This window comes from Mytilus edulis, chromosome 11, assembly GCF_963676685.1.
Source record: "Mytilus edulis chromosome 11, xbMytEdul2.2, whole genome shotgun sequence".
Classification (NCBI taxonomy): Eukaryota; Metazoa; Mollusca; class Bivalvia; order Mytilida; family Mytilidae; genus Mytilus; species Mytilus edulis.
Window position 1 is genome coordinate 26,786,727 of NC_092354.1, and position 20,340 is coordinate 26,807,066.

The window sequence follows — 20,340 nt, forward strand, 5'->3', positions numbered from 1 at the left end:
AGACTAGATGTTCATTTGGACTCGAACTCATTGTGTGATCCACTTCAGTCAGCATACAGACCACGCCATTCAACTGAAACTGCATTAGCGAGAGTACATCATGATATCAATGCAGCTTTAGATAAACAGTCATCAGTAGTATTGGTGCTATTGGACCTTTCCGCTGCATTCGATGTTATAGATCACAGAATTCTTCTAGAACGTCTGTCATTTTCATATGGCATAACTGGTTGCGCTCTCGAATGGATTAAATCGTATTTAACGAATAGACATCAGCGTGTGGTGATTGGAACAACTACATCGAAGAAATGTCATCTAACATTCGGTGTTCCACAAGGTTCCGTGCTTGGCCCGAAATTGTACTCTTTTCTCTAAGCCAATAGGTGAAATATGCCGTCGCCATGGCATGACATATCACTGCTATGCGGACGACACACAAGTTTACATGGTTATCAAGCCACTGGACAACTGGGAAAACTATTTTTCGAAACTTGAACTATGTCTTTCCGACATTAGTTCATGGATGTCAACAAATATGTTTAAACTGAATCAAGATAAAACCGAACTTATCATATTCACACCGAAACATCTGAAGGCTAGTGTACCAAATCTCCAACTCAAAGTCGGCAATACTGTTATAAGTAGTGTATCCTGCGTGAAAAACCTAGGTGTATATTTTGATCAACACCTAACGATGGAACGGCAAGTTTCTGCCATAGTAACATCCTGTCATTTTCACATCCGTAATATTGGACGCATTCGCAACTTCATAACAACAACTGCTTGCAAAACACTTGTGAACAGTCTAGTAACATCCAGACTTGATTATGGGAATATTCTGCTGAACGGTATCAGCAAGACTACATTGAACAGATTACAAAAAGTACAAAATACAGCAGCTCGTCTTATCACCAGGACAAGAAAACATGAACATATAACACCGATACTTGCTGATTTACATTGGTAACCCGTCCAATATAGACCACAATACAAAATACTGACTTATGTGTACTGCGCTTTGAATGACATTGGCCCTGCTTACATCCGGGAACTAGTCAATCTACACGTGCCAAACCGATCTTTGCGTTCAAGTTCCACAAAACTACTCACCGTTCCAAAAGTGAGAACGAAGACGTACGGTGAAAGACAATTTGATTGGGTAGCGGCATCTCTATGGAACAATCTCCCGAACAGTTCTTTTCTCTTTTACGGGCTTTTTTTACTCTTTGTATTGAGTTTTTGCTTGTTCTGCATGCTTTTATTCTATATTGTTATTTTTTTATTCTTTGTTTTAACATGTATTTCGTATTGACCTTTTATTTCATGGTAGGCATTTTTTATTTCAGCATTTGAATCTGACACGATGTATTTTTTATGTTTTATGTTATTGTCATTGATATGTTTTAATTACCATGTGTATGTACAGCGCCTTAGAGTAATTTTTATTTTTTATATAGGGCGCTTTATAAATTTTCATTATTAATCAACCAGAACACCTACCATCACTGATTTAGACAGCGGCGTTATATCAATTTAAATACTTTGTTATTGTGTTTTGCCCTCGACTTTAAATTCTTTCCCGTACAATATTTTTTAATAACATCTCATTTTAAATACTGACTTTATAATTAAAGGCAACATTCGTGTGTCTTAAGACTTTAAGCTAAAATTGAATTTTAAATTTGTATATTTAGTTTGACATTTTCACAAAAATTGTTGGCTTGAAATATCTGTGATTACCTTTTAGCTCATACATTAAGCATTTAATTTCATTCCCCGGAAAACGGCAGAACACTTAAATCCGGACTTTAGTTTTCCCCCAAATACTATCGGTTTGTCAGTTCAATGCATATATCTTGCTATCCATGGGTGATAGGTCAGATACATGTACTTATGTAAAGTGGAAATTGCGTAGTAAATCCTGACATTCCTATAAAGAATGTTCGCTGCTCTGTTCCGAAGTGATACGTTTTTTGTTATGCCCCACCTACGATAGTAGAGGGGCATTATGTTTTCTGGTCTGTGTGTCCGTCCGTCCTTCCTTACTTCCGTCTGTCCGTCCGTTTTTAGGAGAAGGGTGTTATGGGGTTATTTGTATGTAGAACATGGAGTTGTGGGGTTTATCTGTATAGTGAGGTTAACCCCACAATATATCGTCTGAAATTCATTTTTTAATCCTTCTAAGGTTATTGTCCATAAATTTTATTTTGACCCCACAATGTGTTGTCCAATGATAGACGTCCACGTATAAGTATTGTAATGGACTAAACACAGTAAGTGGAGTTGTCTTTACCGCGCGAAGTTAATTAGCTACACGCATGCGCGTAAAACTGGTTCCTTTAAATCTTTTTTTTTCACAATGCTCTGTTCAGACGAAATATAAAGGAACCAGTTCAAATATAAAATGGCCGGATACATGAGTCTGAGAGAAGTCGTCATCATCATCATGGCATGGTAACAGATAAAAGACAAGACGAAAGGTGAGATCCATTTTAAATTCTTTTGTTTATGTTTCGTTAGGCCTGTAGATAATATATTAGATAACAACTTGAGATTTTGTAGACTTTGCCTTTTGCGAATTACCACTTTTTGCCGGGTTTCCTTAGTATCCATCCAAGAAGATAATTTACAACACAATACAATGCAATATACTTAAATTAAATCCCTGCACTCGCTAACCTTTTATCTTGGTCACTGCGCGCTACGTTCCCGTTACGTGTGTTTCACTAAGGCATCGTAAAGTACTACCATTAGTACCAAGTTGATCGCAAGTTACGAATTGTATCATCTTAAGGTTCATCTTTACACTTTGTCAAAAATGGCTGTGTTAACATCATAAAATTACCTCTGAGTACAGAGAAAACTGTCCATTTTAAAAAGTTTTAAAGCCTGGCAGCACCTAGATTTATATTTCTTACATCCATTTTGTGATTTAAAATGTTTAAAACTTTTATGAATTTTGCTGAACATTTTCTTTCCTTGCCACGAGCCAAAAGCTTATATTTATGTACAAGGTGGTTGAGTGGCTGGTACCTGCTATTGATCCAGATGACTTCCTCAAATCAGCGAGACCAAGACGAAATATCACAGCTAAAAAGTTTGACAACTATCAAGCCACAAACATTGTTGAAAAACAAGTGAGGAACAATACCAGGTGTTTTGACATTCCTACTAGTAAAACACCGCAACATTCAAATTCATTCTTTGTGTCCACAATAGTAAATTGGAACCATCTAGAAGACACTATTGTACGCGCAACTAGTGTAGAGAGCTTTAAATCTGCTCTCGCGAAACGTCAATAAATCGACGGCGCCTTCACTCCCGTTGTGTAAAAGCCAGAATTGGTAGCTACGACGTACCCATACAGATACAGATACACAGAAGATGGAAAAATAAAAAATCACCTGAGATTTAAATGATACAGTCCACTAACTTTGTTGGGGTCCTACTAAATTGCGCCCGGGGAAAAGAAAAAGCGTCAGGGGAAGAAAAATAAGCGCCTGGGGACGAAAAAATAGCGCCCGCAGTAGAGAAAAGGCGCACAGGGAAATATATATAGATATTGTATTGGCATGAGGCAACTTTGTGTCAATGAAATAAGTTATGCACATTTCTTTATTTTTAATTTATACAAGTATTTTGCAAATTCAGATAATAGACACTTGTAATAAAGCACAAAAACAAGTATGAATGTTTTAATTTTTACAATAATTTATGAATACTATTTCGAAAGACAGATAATAATTGAAAACAGTTTATGCTGAAGATTTATAAAATGTTCGACATCAAAAGACATATATATGTTTTTTAAAAACGATATCAAAATGAAAAATGCAAAAACAACTTTAATTTCACAGATAATGATTAATTTAAAAAAAATAAATGCAAAAACAACTTTAATTTCACAGATAATGATTAATTTAAAAAAAATAAATGCAAAAACAACTTTAATTTCACAGATAATGATTAATTTAAAAAAAATAAAAAGAGTTACACATGATTTAAGAACGATAAAAGTGACACACACACGTATATCAGCATCAGCATTTTTTTTTTTTTTTAATAAAAACGAAAATAATACGTTTTAATCGGGGACCATATCGTTCATGATTCTTCTATATACTCTTATTTATATTTACTTATATATATATATAATCATTTACAATTTTGAAACCTAAAATGTAAAATTGCATCAACATATCTACACACTTTAGATGTAGAATCGTACATATCCCCATTTATTTTAAGGACAAAATAAGCAATATTTTTTTTTATTATTATTCAGGAAAACATTTACTGTTATAAAATAATATTATTTTCTTTTCCCGGGCGCTTTTTTTTCTTCCCCGGGCGCTTTTTCTGTTTCCCAGGCCCTTTTTAGTAGGACCGTTTTGTTGAGTAGAATTCTATTGTTTTATCATTCATGCAAAAAGCATGCTACAATGTACAATCGTTACCTGAGGAGACAATCTCAAAGTTTTAACATTAAATTGTAATCATTTAGGATACCTGTGGTAAGGAAAGAAAATGTTTAGCAAAATCCACAATAGTTTCAGTTTTTCTAAAACAAAAAATTAATGTAACTTTTGTATATCTAGGTGCTGCCAGGCTTTAAAACTTTAAATTATACAGTTTTGTCTGTACTCAGATGTAATTTCATGGTGAAAACACAGCCATTTTTGACAAAGTGTAAAGATGTACCTTAAAACAAACAGAGTGCATTCGAAGCGACCAGTCTTTAAAAAAAATGAGCGAGCGCAGAGATTTAATTTTTTATGTTTATGAACTTCAACTTGGACCCCTGAAGACAAGTGTGTGTGGGGGGTGGGGGGTTGGTCTCAACGTGGGATTTTGGGTGGTAACGGGTTTGTTCGCTCTAGTAACATGTTGGCCCTAGGTCCGTTCGCGGTGGGTTCGTTCGCCCATGGCTTCTGTTGGCCCTAGGTTCGTTTGCATTTTGGAATACTGATTATGTATATTTTTAATGTCTTAAATCTCAGTGATTGCTTATGATGGATTATTAATAAAAATAAAATAAAGAAGTCGGCTTGATTTGAGTTTAAACAATGAATGTAAGATTGTAAAACAATAAAGGGAACTGTATTTTCACAGCTTGGCTGCTTTTATCTCAGGCTGAGACAAAAATCTGTGTTTCAGGTAACCAGACCGACCCTGTTTTTTAGCCCATACTCTAATTTTTTTATTGGATTTTCAAAAAAAAAAAATTGGTATCAACCGACCCTGTTTTTTCTAGGTGACCATTTTTACTTTCTGCAGTCAAGATTTCATTTTTTTGTTTGATTTCAACTGGGTGTCTGACTGTATAATATCAATAGGCCACTTGCCAATCAGCACAGAATTCCCAATTTTGACTTTGAATTTTACACTTCATGCAAAGGTGAGCAACTCTAGCCCTGGACGAATTCTGCAATTTCTAACGTTAACTAACCAAATGTAAAAATCATTTTCTCTTGACCTGTACGGTTTCAAAACTTCATCTTTGGTGTAACTTGTTGAAATGATAGGGACATTTTATCTGTAAATTTGTTTTGTTTAAAATATAATTAGATTTCATATTACAAGATGCCGTTTTTATAAAGGTTTGTTCAGTAAATCAGGCATCATGTCCGGTGCCGCGTGATCTAACTTTTGATTGAATTACTTCCCTTAAAGTGGAAATTTTAAAGAACGGAATCGAAGTCAGTAATTGGCAAATAGACTATTCATTATAAGGTTAGTTGTCTTTCCTTGTGAAACAGGCAATGTGCTCTTGTCAATCATTAAATGGAGGCATGGAAAAATTTCAAGTGTTTCATATGAAGTACATTTGTACCTAAAATGTATCTTATAATCTTCTCCTCACAAGATTCTAAATTTGACTTCAAATTTACTATGTCATACATTCTTTATAATGACATACCTTGTAAGTTGCATTTAGGACAAGGTTTCATGGAGGAATTTGGGTTTGAAGTAAAAAATAATTGTGTGCTTGATGACATCATCAAGTTCTGTGATTTTCATGGGATTCCTGTGACCATTTACGCTTGCTTATGAATATGTAAGTATTGTATTTATATCAACAGTGTCTCATTGGTGTATTTGTAAGTAAAATGGTCAATACTGAGGATGAAAAACAAAATGAAAGTAAAAATTCTTTTTTAAGCTATTACAAATAATGTACTTCCTGAGAAATTGTAGTTTTTTTTAAATATATTTCATTTATATTTACATCAGAATGTTGTTATGTAATTGGATACCTAAGTGCACATGCTTTCCCATACAATATAAGGTAACGTCATGGTACCCAAATCGCCCAGTGTACCTAGATCGCCCACCCCATTTTATTTTGTCATTGTAAATGCTGATAAAAATTTTTCTTGTGCAGATGAGAGAATCATTTTGAAGCTTTAAAGTCATATGAAACGAGTTGTAGAAAAAAAAGTTGAACATGTTTTTTTTCACTAAATTGTAAGTTTATAGTATAAAACTTTTATTCATATACTTGTTTTTGTGAAAACTCTTATGTTTCAATGTAAAACTTCATGAAATGTACAGCTTCTGAATTATTTACTTCCAGTGAGTAATTGTTTCGAGATTCACTGAATGCTTTTCCGTATGCATGATTTCTCTCCTTAACAATGTGAAAGCCGTAGCTGCGCAAGTAAAATTGAAAGTGAAAGTAGATAAATCAACACAGCTCAATTGTCACACTAATAAAGCACGTGATTTTTGAGCACGCTTTTGTCAATTGTTTGTCAATATTAACCTGTCTGAGAACATCGGAAGGTTTTCTCGGACTTAAATAAGCAAAGATGGTTTCCATATAAAATCAACGAACGCATTATTTTGTTTGTAAATTACAGGTTACCGGTTCAATATAAAAAGTTAAAATATGTTACAAATGTCTTAGTTTAGTGCATGTGCATGTATTGGACAAATAATTTAGTGAACATAATTTTGTGCACTGATGTCTCGTTGGGACTTTTCACTAACTAGGAAATTTGGGTTCCCCTCCAAAATCACATGAAGTCTTCTTGTTAGAACATAAAAATCAACTATGTTGTTGCAACAGTTTCTCAGCAAATGTCAGAAACCACCCTCAGAACAGTGCGATTGGGTACCCCGACATTAAACTCACTGAACGACCATCCTCATGAATTATAGATAATAATATCTTGGGGTGCTAATTAGATACATCTTCTCGGGCTAATGCCCTTGTGGTGTACACTACATTGTACATTGTACAGGAGCGTTACTCCTCAAGATTTTTATGTTCGTGGACAGTATAAATTTAAAGTCCTGATATTATGGGGTTAAAAGGTGACTAATTCGCTAAGAGGTTCTCAACCATGTGGTCAGTTGGCAGACCTCGACTTTGACCTGCAGACAAAAAATGGATGTTTTACATCTACTTCTCTTTTTGATATGTATCCTTTTGTGTATTATATTACTTATATTGTTGCATATAGGTATCATAGTAGCTGTGTTTATAAGAAGGACCAGCAATTTGATGACAAGATGGGATGGCTATTTTCATTAAATGTACATGATGTTTATTTGTTTCTAAAATATGATGATAGTCCTTGCTTTGATACTAATTTATACCTGTTGTATAAATTTGCTCTTTCGTCACTTATTTTCATCAGTAAATAGATACCTTCAAGTATATATAGTGGAAATAGGACAAAAGCCTTTCATTTGCCCTTCACATCACAATTTTGAAAATTACTCTTCCACCAAAGACCAAAGGACATAGAAGGTTAGCAACTATACATGTAGGTCACTGTAGTACTACCTTCAACAATGAACAAAACCCATCCAACATACATGTCATGTAGCAAGCAGCAAGTTGTGTAGGGAGTGTCAAATTAAAACATTTAAAATGAGAAAATTAGTTTTCTTTAACAATTAAGATATGCCGTTTGATTTCTCACAGAACCCTATACAATTTTTTATGATAAAAAGTTTCCAGGATAAGATTTGGAATTAGGTCTCCAGGATAAGATTTTGTAATTAGATATTAACCTCACAATCTTAGACAAGTAACCCCAGAAATATAGGTTATTATTTAATATGATGAATTAGATATAAACCTCACAATCATAGACAAGTAACCCCAGAAATAATTAGATTGTTATTTAATATGACGAATTAGATATAAACTTCACAATCATAGACAAGAAACCCCAGAAATATAGATTATTATTTAATATGATGAATTAGATATAAACCTCACAATCATAGACAAGTAACCCCAGAAATAATTAGATTGTTATTTAATACATGTATGATGAATTAGATATTAACTTCACAATCATAGACAAGTAACCCCAGAAATATAGATTGTTATTTAATATGATGAATTAGATATAAACCTCACAATCATAGACAAGTAACCCCAGAAATAATTAGATTGTTATTTAATACATGTATGATGAATAAGATATAAACCTCACAATCACAGACAAGTAACCCCAGAAATATAAATTGTTATTTAATATGACACAGTGTTCTCCCCAGGATTTTTGGATAGCACCTTGGTAGCGTGTGACAAGTTGGATAAACGTGTGGACTTTTGTGACGCGCTGCGTCGGTTTTTTATGGTGTTTTTTTTATACTATGGTTATACCCATATTAAAGGTTTGTTTTTGCATCCTTTTTATTGTTTTCTTCTTAACCCTGTTCTAAGTTTGACATTTTCTGATTTAATAAATGAAAAGCAACAGAGATTTAATATTATTTATTCAAGTTGAAGAATAATAAAACAAGATTAAATACATAACATATGACAAGCCCTCAGGAAAGTTACTATTGTTTTCAAATTTGCAAGTGCTCACTGATTAAAGGCTAATTATTCTTTACTTTCATATAAAACATTTAGGCATAAGAACTAAAGTTAAATAAAGTCAATTTACAGCAAATAAATAACCAGTAAATAAAATTATTTCATTTCACAAGAAGTTTTATTCTTATTTTATTTCAATAAAAAAAATACTGGAAAGGTTTATATTAAAACTAAGAAAGGAAGGAAAGGATACCTTTTTTATCTTGTGTAATAATTTAAAAAATACTTGAAAAATTTATATTAAAACTAAGAAGGAAGGGATGGATACCTTTCTTAGGCCAGGATTTTTTAATTTGTTGGTTTACGGATCCGCCGACCTGATTTTGTCTATTTCCAGAATAAAAATAAAATTGACTTTTCATGCTTTTTCATTCCCGCCGACCCTAACAAATGCATTATCCCTGAAAAATAAATAAATAATCCTTTTTTTATAAAATGAAATGCATTAATCACTAACAGAATTGATAACACTTTCTGTTGTGAAAAAATGAAACTTCCAGTTTACGTTTCTAAAAATAGATAAATCAATTATTAATGACCTTGACATGTTGTTTGGACAAATATTTTTGTGGAACAAAACCCGTGTTTAAAACCAATTACACAATAAGTTCGTTTCTCTTATTTGTCAACAGTCCGTAAGATGCATCTTCTCATAGAAATAGACTTGTCCAAATGTGGACAGGTGGAAGTTCAGGACATCAAGTTAAAGTACTGAATATTAACAGATCATTTAAAATTTTCTTGTTTCATAGATAATAAAATTTTTTCGTCCATTTGGATAAAAACGGGAATGCGTGACAACAGATTAACCCGATATTCTCGTTTTTTCCAGTGGACAAGTCTATTACGTTTTTGACGCGTGTGTTGAAAATTATTTTCTTACCACGCTTTTACATTTATTTCTTTATCAGTTTTCGTTCTTGAAGATCATTATTCACCAAGTTTTCTGGAATTGATTAAGAGCTATGTGAATTTGTCTTCCTTTATGAAATTTAATTACGTCTTTGTCCGTGCACCCCCTTTTTACGGGAAATTATTAGGCAATGTCATGTAATTTTTATTACAACTGAGCAATAATATTTCATTAAACTAAAATTTAAGAAATGATGACAAAATAGGATAATAAACATATTATTAGAAAGGTGAAATATATATTTATTTTGCATATCAGTCTTCTGTCTTGAAAGATATTATTTTATTTTTTTCCCTGACCCGACTTTTTCATGGAGAAAATCCGTAAACCAACAAATTAAAAAACCGTGGCCTTATCTTGGGTAATAATTAACCAGGGATTGGTCTTCTGTAAATCACTGTCTATACAAAGTTGATAACAATTTTAAATAACAAGGGATGTTGGTGTGGGGCTTATCTCACCCTTTATTTTACAATGATCTAGTGTTTTTTCCGACTTTAAAAACTTGGCTCCCACATTGTGAGTTTTGATTCCCCAATTTTCCGTATCGTATCAGATTTATGTCAAGTGAAGCTTGGACCACATGCTCCATAAAGAATCAAAATATGTATCAGGCCTCGACAATAACGCTTGTCCGATTGTTCGGTACCAGAGTAAAAAAAGGTCGGACAAGTAAAAGCTTTGTCAAGCTTGTCCGACGGGACAAGTAAAATTAATTCTGCAGAAAATTAATTTGATGAACAAAGTAATTATAAACAAAAAACAAGAAGAGAAGAGAAGATAAAATTTTAATTGACATGTTTACTTGCAATCGAATATTCAAAACTGGTTCTTTGTCAGGTACTATTTAAGAGGTAAAAGGCATACTATTGCTGTAAACCAGTCTTACTGATCTGAATCAGTGATGCGCTTTGCAGATAAGGTAACTTCACAAGACAGTTTGTCACCAACTCGGAAATGATTTGGCTCCAAGTTTATAGACAGTTTGGCACCGTATGAGACATATTTCATAGACATGATTCATAGACAGTTTAGCAACACATCCATGGTTTCCTACCTTATTCTGTTGCTTTATAATAAATCATACTGGTAATTTTTTTTAACAAAAATACTTTTTTTTTACAAAAATGAAGAATTTATTAACCATAAAATTCACTAGATCATATTTAATCCTATGTAGAAAAAAGAAACAATACTTGCAATACGGTGACCTATAGTTGTTGAGTTGTCTCTTTGGCAATCATACCTCCTCTTCATTTTTGTATTGATTGCATTTGAATAAAATTTTTCAACTTAAAAAAACATTCACAGGCCTATCAGACTAGATTCAGTTGTTCCATCTCAGACTCATATTTTTGAAAAGTATTTCAAAAGATAAACTATGTATGAATCAAACACTGTGGAATCAAGTTCAGTTCTATTGTTTTAATTTATTTTGTTCCTTGCATTGACTTAAAATGCAAAAAAAGGTTAGTATTAAGATTTTTTTTGGACAAGTTACAATTTCATTCGGACAAGTAAGTTTTGGTATGAACAAGTTGAAAAAAAAGTTATTGTAGAGGCCTGTGTATGAACCTTAAAATTATTCTTAATCCAACAATAATTAATCTCAATCCAACAACGTTATGAAATGATATCACTTCTCCGTGGTGTGTACAACAGGAGCACTGTTTGTGTACAAAGGTAAATTTGCCTGTGTCACTAGTCAACGCTTGGGTGGTGAGTGAAGCCATAACATTATAATCTCCAGTCATAAATTAATCCAAAATCAATTAAAACATAAAGGAATTCTGTTACAAGTGATAATCAAGTGATTAATTCCAATCAACAAGTTTCATCGATCAAACAGGTAAACATCAAGGTGCAGCTCAAATAACGGCCGGAATTTTAGACCGCGGATAAAATCCTACTGATTTACGTTATATCGAATACAATGTCCAGAAAAATATAGCACCGTGGTAAAAAATTATAGCACCGCTGTCCATAAATATAGCACCGCGCGGCCATGGTGCTTTAAGGCCTTGAGGAGAACTCTGTATGACGAATTGAATATAAACCTCACAATCATAGACAAGTAACCCCAGAAATATAAATTACTTGTCTATGATTGTGAGGTAAATATCTAATTCATCATATTGAATAATAATTAGGGATGTCAACGAGTACTCGAGTACTCAATTATCGCTCGGTAGTACAGAGTATCAAGTACCAAAATAACACTTGACTAATCGGTCCTATAGGACATCGTCCCCTCCATAAAAAATAGACAAGTTATATTTCTAATTGATAATAAATTCATTATGCCCTGTATTTACCCTCAGTGAATGAAAAAGCACCAAAGACTCCTAATCGTCTACCTTTGTAAATTGTGTTTTATTTAGATTAAGGAATGTTATTGTTATTCTTGATAATCCAGTCTAATTTTGTAATCATTGATGTTCAATTTTTATTTATTAAATTTTTGATAAGATAATTATTGTTTACTTAATTACTATATATATAGTAATTTAATTAGCTTTTAATTGCTGCAATGCTGGTCATACATAACCAATTATGGGATCTAACGGCCATTACACACAACCGCCTAAGCGTAAAATGTGTACATGTATAATTTTATAGATCTATATTTAACCGAGCGAGTACTGGAGTATGACTTGGTAAAACCAAGGAACCTCCTTGGTAAAACCAACGAGTTCTCGAGTATTAATTCCTCACCGAATTGACATTCTAAAATGTCAAATGACAGATTTTTTTATGCATTTTTCTTAGGAATCTTGCTGTTTGAAAGTCAGGGTGTATAACAAGTAACCGATGGTTGTTGAAATTAGTAACAACCATGTGTCCTTCATTATTAAAGCATACACCTCTTTGAGAATCAAGGTGCTTCCATAGAGATGGAAGGGGAGACATGTTATAGTGTGCTAAATCAATTCTTATTAATTCAATTTTGAAATTGAGCCTATTGAAATGTTTCTCTGCAATGGAGGCTCTGTCTTGTTTTATAACGGAGTCTAAATCAAATATTGTTGGTTTACTCTTTCCAAAATCCCAATAAATCTCGACCAATCATCTAGTGAGAACTCAATATTCTCTAGAGTCTAGAAATATTTTTTCGTCAAGAGGTGTGAAATTTTAGCAATAATTTGAGACACTTGTGATTGTCAATATTTAGGCTTTTAGCTGTAAAAAGTTTTGCACAGAAATGTAGCTGATTAGAGTATCCATGTTTTATGGGGTTGGGTGTCCATCAATTGTGAGCTTTCATGTTCATACTTAAGACATCTTTATTTATTTATTCCAGGATAGCTACTTTGGAAAATTTGGGTCAGAGGAGGTCAAGAAAGTATTTTTTTAAAGCTTAAATTCAGATCTTTAAAGGTTTTTGACCGAAATTTGTGGGGTTACTTTGCCATGACGACCATGTAGCCTCTTTTTGGAGTTAACATACATGTGGAATACAGTGCTTTCCTTTTAATTTTGCTTCTGAAATGGACAGCTTTATTCATGAAGAAAATTTGCCATTTGGAATTATAATTTTTTTTGATGACTATGAATATTCTCAAGCAATAAGTTTTTGCTCTGATTTTGACATTGATGTCCATGAGATGTATAATTTTTTGGGGTTTCCTATATTAATTTTCTACACAAGTGAAGAGTTGAGAGTTTGTTTATTCTTTTGTCGCTTATATGGATTACAATTTGAATGCCTCAGAAGAATTTAAGGTAGAGTTGTTGCAGTGGAAGGAAAAGAATTTTTACATAAGCCAGAACCTAGTAAAAATTTATGCCCCATAAAGTTTGGACAAAGACCACATGTATTTTATCCAGTGTCCCATAATTCAACAGTCAAAATGGAGAAAGGATTCTTAATCAGATGAAAATGGCACAGCTTTGCTGGGAATTTCCTTCTGGAATTTTAGTTTTAATTTTTGATGATGAATTTTTCAAATTGTACAATTATTGTGTCTCATGTGGATTTGACTTTTATAACATGTACTGTCAAGGCAAATATTTCATGATTTTTGGAAGTGAAATGCAACTTTATGCTGCTAGAAGGATTTGTTCAGATTTGGGCATTCTTGCCTACTACTATCATCTAACCTTAAGTAACATTTAAGAAAGGTAGGTAATTAAATGACTATCAGTTCTATCTAGGTATACATACTTGTTCGTAATGCATATTCCAGATGCTTGTTTTGTTAATTTTTTTAATAGCTCATTTGTTGTCATTGTCATGGGCAGAGACAAAATGTATGGTGAATGTTAGTGTAGGGGAGGGAAACACCATATTGTTTGCTTTTAAATTTCTCTTCTTCATAGAAGCACTTTTTTTATAAAATGCTTCAGTAAAAAACACTTAATAATTGAGCGGGCTGGTGGCAAAAATGGGTACATAGTTTGTGTAATCAACTCCTCTTAAAGTTTTCAGCCCAGATCCCTGAAACTTTTGACCCATCTGACATCATAATATTTAAACCCAAAATGGCAAAAGTTTGTAAATTTTAACAAAGTTGTACAAATTCCTTACACTGAACGATGTCCATTCCAATTGTTTTTGCACATAAAACCGCATTTTATTATTTTTAGATTTTTCTCACAATTTATTTTGCTATTTCTTTGTATATAGTCTACAAATAGATTCACTAAGTATTGCACAACAGCACAGTGTATTGCACAACAGAACGAAATCTGCAATTGAAAATAAATTCAAATTATTTAACCAATTTCACATTCTTTGACTACATTTATTCTGTGACAGAAACCTATAATGTGTCAAATATTTAATTAAAATCCAAATTCAGACCTGTATCAAGCTTGAATGTTGTGTCTATTTTGCCCAAACTGTTCAGGATTGGACCTCTGCGGTCATATCATGCTGCGCTCTGTGAAGCACATTTTCTCTAACAGTTAAAATATGCCATTTGATTTCTCACAGAACCCATTACAATTTTTTTATGATAAAAAGTCTCCAGGATAAGATTTTGAAATTAGATACATGTATTAACCTCACAATCTTAGACAAGTGTCCCAAGAAATATAGATTATTATTTAATATGATGAATTAGATATAAACCTCACAATCACAGACAAGTAACCCCAGAAATATAGATTATTATTTAATATGATGAATTAGATATAAACCTCACAATCACAGACAAGTAACCCCAGAAATATAGATATAGATTGTTGTTTAATATGATGAATTAGATATAAACCTCACAATCACAGACAAGTAACCCCAGAATTATAAATTGTTTTTTAATACATGTATGATGAATAAGATATAAACCTCACAATCACAGACAAGTAACCCCAGAAATATAGATTGTTGTTTAATATGATGAATTAGATATAAACCTCACAATCACAGACAAGTAACCCCAGAATTATAAATTGTTTTTTAATACATGTATGATGAATAAGATATAAACCTCACAATCACAGACAAGTAACCCCAGAAATATAGATTGTTGTTTAATATGATGAATTAGATATAAACCTCACAATCACAGACAAGTAACCCCAGAATTATAAATTGTTTTTTAATACATGTATGATGAATAAGATATAAACCTCACAATCACAGACAAGTAACCCCAGAAATATAGGTTATTATTTAATATGATGAATTAGATATAAACCTCACAATCACAGACAAGTAACCCCAGAATTATAAATTGTTTTTTATACGACCGCAAAAATTTAATTTTTTTGGTCGTATATTGGTATCACGTTCAAGGGAATATTTTTTTTTTACCTATTTTCGTATGCAACCAGATGTGATGACATGTACTATGATTTGTTGGTATTACACCTAAAAACTGTCAAAACTTGGAACATTGTCTGTCTTTGAAAACTGTTGTCAGAAGTCTTCCTATCTGAATCAACTGAATGCAAAAGGTGCAAAGAAGGCCACAATAATACTTAGCTACATGTACATATATATATATATATGCTATATCTTTAAATATGGTGTGGATTATTTGTTTCAACAACAAAAAAAATGTCTGACTCTCCTTTATTTCTTATGTATTAACAGATTAAAACCAAAATGGGAAGAAAGAAAAAGAATAAGAAGGACATCTTCATGCCTGGTTGCCTTGTCTGGACATCATTGGCAGGAATACCTAAGAAAATGAAGTGGCCTGGGGAGATTATTAGATCTAGCGACGGGAAAGTGGAGGTTTTTTGTCACTCAGACAATTCATGGTAAGCACCAATATCATGAATATGGTACAACATCTTTGTTAAAACATCCACTATGCCAGTCTGCACCAAAAACTTTTTCAACTACTAGTCTGAAGACCAATATTCTGACATTTTTCTTATTGGTCCTAACAAAGTTTTGCAAAAACTTACTAGTCAGAATAAAATTTTACTAGTCGGGGGCATTGGACTAGTGGCTAACTGTGCAGACTGCTAGGTGTGTTATTCAAGTTAGTCACCTGCTAAAACAAAAATCTTGTTGATCAATGGTACAGTCACTGGTGAAATGAGGTATTTTAAATGACAACAATAGCATGAATAGACATGATAGATGATCAGGATGTAAAAGGCATGGTGTTGTTGTTATCAATGGCAGACCCTCATGGATTTCATTTTAATATTTAAATCTTTTTAAAAAATATGTTGATCCAATGTAATCATCAGTTATAAAAATTTAAGCAGATTTTTTTGTCTAAAGGATGTACTAGCATGAAATTAAAAAAAAAATCTATAATTCTAAATTGATATAAGTAAAAAGAGCATTTATAAAGGAACAAAACAAGTTAAAATATTGATAGGTTATGGAAGTCTTTTATGAAGTATTTGATTTAAAAAAAAAAAACAGAACAGGCTGTCTCAGACTTTTACCTTATATTTGCATTGGTATTATTTAGGTCTCAAATCATAAGAAAAGAAATCTAGATTCTGCTTAAATATTGGAAATGATATGTTACAGAGCAAAATATTTTACACTGTATCGTAGGGGTAAAAAACAAAGAGTCCGAACATTTGACTAGCAATATATATATAGACTATTTTAGTTTTCTCACCATAAGTTGTGCTCCTTGGAAAAAGAAAATATACAGGATACTAATTAGTGATCTCTTGCCTATATTTCATGTAAGACTAAGATATTTATAAGAAGTTTAAAACAAAAAGAACCCAAAATGAAATTAAGTTTCTAGTCTTTGCACTTTTATATGCTGGGAATATTGGAACTCTGTTCTTTCATTTCATTAATATTAATACAATCATTATAGTGAAATTCATCTTGAAATGTTCAATTGACCAGTCATGGAGTATTGAGGGCCCAACCTTGATTGAGAGGAATATTCATAAAACTCCTCTTTTTGTAAGTTCATTGGGGTATAAAAGCGTTGACCAAAGTACATTTTGTATGAAGCGTGAAAGCACTTCATTCTAAAAATGTGTGCACGATCAAAGCTTTTACACCCCAATGAAGTTAGGATCATGAAAACATGATTGCATGGAATAATGGAATAGGACCTCGGTTCTATTTTGCTGGTTTTTGGAGCTGGAGGTAATGATTAAGAGGGACAATTTTTATTTAATTTACCTATGCACTTAATTGTGGGACCTCATGTTATCATGAATGATGAATTTTATTGTGTAATGAAGGTGATTAAGAAATAACGCGAGATTGCAGTTTGCCAATCAGAATAACGTATTATAATAAAACATACATCGAATGGAATTATATATATATAGTGAGAGATTTTAAATTTATATACAAATTTGACAGAATATATTCATATTTACAGTTTTATAGTAAACTTAGAGGATGTCTGTCCATTCCCTGGGGACATGAGTCAGTGGAAAAACACAGGAATTAGTAATTATTATTGTTCAAAAGAAGTTGATATTTTGTTTCTATTGAATTTGCATGTTACAGGGATAGAAATAAGACTTGCAATTATTGTAAAAACACGAAATCAAAATTGTGGAAAACATTTCCAAAACAATATCATAATAATTTAAACATTCAAAAGAATTCCAGGAAAAAAATTCAAATATTTGTCAATGGCCTCCATAGCCTCAGTGCTTATAAGTGCTTATTTCTGTCCTTGTGTGATAATTTTTGTCTTACTTTACAAAACATAAGAATCTTATCCAGTTGTACAGTGTTAACTTTTTGTATTATGCATTATATTTTAGAAGGAAGAAGACTTAGTAGTGGATATTAGATATTTTGATACAGATGCTGGTTTCCATCTTGCATGGCACATTTTTCTGTTGTCCTTAACCTCAAATGTTCAATGAAAATTATATTTATGTTTTCAATTAAGACTTCTTTATAAGAAAAAATTATTATTAAGCGAACCCTTTTAAAATTTTTGTCCATCAATAAATTAAAAAAAATAATTCAATTCTTGATATACTTGGAAATACTAAATCTCACCACTCACCAAGTATTTAGAAATTAAATTTTGGATATTACTTTAGACCGTAATAGGTAAAAGTCATATTTCAAAATTTTCAGTTCTTTGACAATATTCATTCTGTGTCAGAAACCGATTCTGTGTCAAATATTTTATCACAATCCAAATTCAGAGCTGTATCAAGTTTAAAAGTAGTTTTCACACTTACCTCAACTAATAAGGTAGCAATAAACAGTTAGCACAGTTAGTTTCGCATTATGGCCACGGTGGATTTTTTTTATAAAATAAAATACTGGGGTAAAAGAACTTAAAAATTAAGAAGGCTGTTATTTATTGCTATGAAAGTGGTTTTAATGGAAAGGTATGGTTCCAGGGAAGAGATTGAGCCATATTTTGTTCAGTAGAAGTGTAAATTTCGGGTTCATATTCATGTACACACATGTCTAGTCCAGCAATGACTGAAATTATATCCGCATTTGTTGACAGTTTTTGAGTGGTGAGAATTTGACACGAACTTTTGAAAGTTCAATTGCGGGAAAAAGAGGTGATTGACCCCCCATTTTTATTTCATTTTCTGAAAGGTCTAAACTTTTTGCTTGAAAACATGTATGTCTGAGGTTCATTGAAATTCTAGTATATATATTTTTTTACGCCCAAACGAGTTGTCGCGACAGCAAATTTTGAAGAAAAAAAAACCAAAACAAACACCAAATGTTTCCATGGGTACTGAACTTATATAATTTATTTTTAACCTTTTATTGCATGATTTGAAATCTGTTGGGAAATAGCATTCTGAATATATATACATGTTGGGGCATTGATGTAAGATTGCATATATCCATTTCAAAATACATGTACATGGTTCATCACTTAGAGGCTCAATTTTATCATCAAGTGCTAACTGTTTATTGCTACCTAAGGGTTCAACATCCCAGTGTTGTATCAAGCTGTGTCCAGCTGAGCATTTTATTTGTTAAAAACAGGGGTTAAAAAATCCACTAGCCCGACGCCCGGGACTACAACATTTAGACCTCGGGCAACCAAAACTTGTAACTCAAAATGCCCGACGGACTAGTAACAAAAAATTCTTGGCGTTTCAAAAATTGAAAGGGGAAAATCTCCTCATCACTTTTCTTCTTATCCAATCAGATTCAACTACGTCATCCAGGATTCCCAGAATTTGAATTGATTTTGTACAAGTTTTAAAATAGAACAAATAACTCTGGGTGGATCTTGTACTTTTAATATCGATGTGTCAGTACAGGGGGTGGTATTGTACTTTGCTTATGCAACCTGATTTACCTCCTTCTGATTAATCTATTGCAATATAAATGTGAATCCCTTTTGACAGCAGAAACCTGACTTTTGTCAGATATAAATTTGAAATATGTGCTGATAATTCTTTTACACAAACTGTATCTGATAAAACCCCTCCAATCCTTTTACATAACCACGTATAGCAGTGGTCAAGACTTGTATCATCCCTGGATTTGGTCAACTCAGTATATCAGAATTTTCAGTGAATATTCAATTATCGATTAATTGAATTTATATGCTAATGGATTCTTTGCTGATATAAGTTTTAAATATCCAATTTGCAAAAATCTACTGTACAATGCCGTAAATGGATAAAAAATGTTAAGCTTATAGAATTCTTTGTTATTGCAGCAAACTCTGAATTTGTAAGGCATACTAGGGCTAGCAAGTCAGTTTTCTTGGGCTAGTAGTTCTTCCAACAGGGCTAATAAAATCTTGAAACCAATTAGCCCTGGGCTAGTGAGCTATAACAAAATTTCTTAACCCCTGTAAAAATGATTATAATACAGAAACTGTTTCCATACTTTGCTTACAAGGATCAAACGGGCGAAAAATGTTTTTCGAAATATAACTAAAGCCCCAATTAGAGAATGTTTAATTATTCAATATAAACTGGGACTATAGTACCAAATATAAATCAAACAACAAGGTTTATTCCTGTACTAGTTTTCGAATTATAATCAACTATTTGATTTAGGCGTTAAAACCTTTGGCGACCCCCAGTTAAAAGTCTACAACGTGATAAGTGGGCGTTACAGACAACCGCTCACCTAATCTGACCAAGTCAATTGATGAAATGGGAGTGCCAAGATATGGCCTAGTCCAAGCTGTTTTATTCTATTATTCTATTCTATTATGAACACAAGAACAGGCGACAC

The 20,340-nt window shown here is 32.5% G+C and overlaps 1 long non-coding RNA gene across 1 annotated transcript; it reads left to right on the forward strand.

Moving 5' to 3' along the window:
* The first annotated feature begins 2,081 nt into the window (after nucleotides 1–2,081).
* Nucleotides 2,082–19,502, forward strand: LOC139495432 (uncharacterized). The gene is made up of 3 exons (XR_011657339.1): nucleotides 2,082–2,480; nucleotides 15,799–15,968; nucleotides 17,528–19,502. It is a non-coding gene; the product is annotated as an uncharacterized lncRNA (long non-coding RNA).
* Nucleotides 19,503–20,340: the final 838 nt, after the last annotated feature.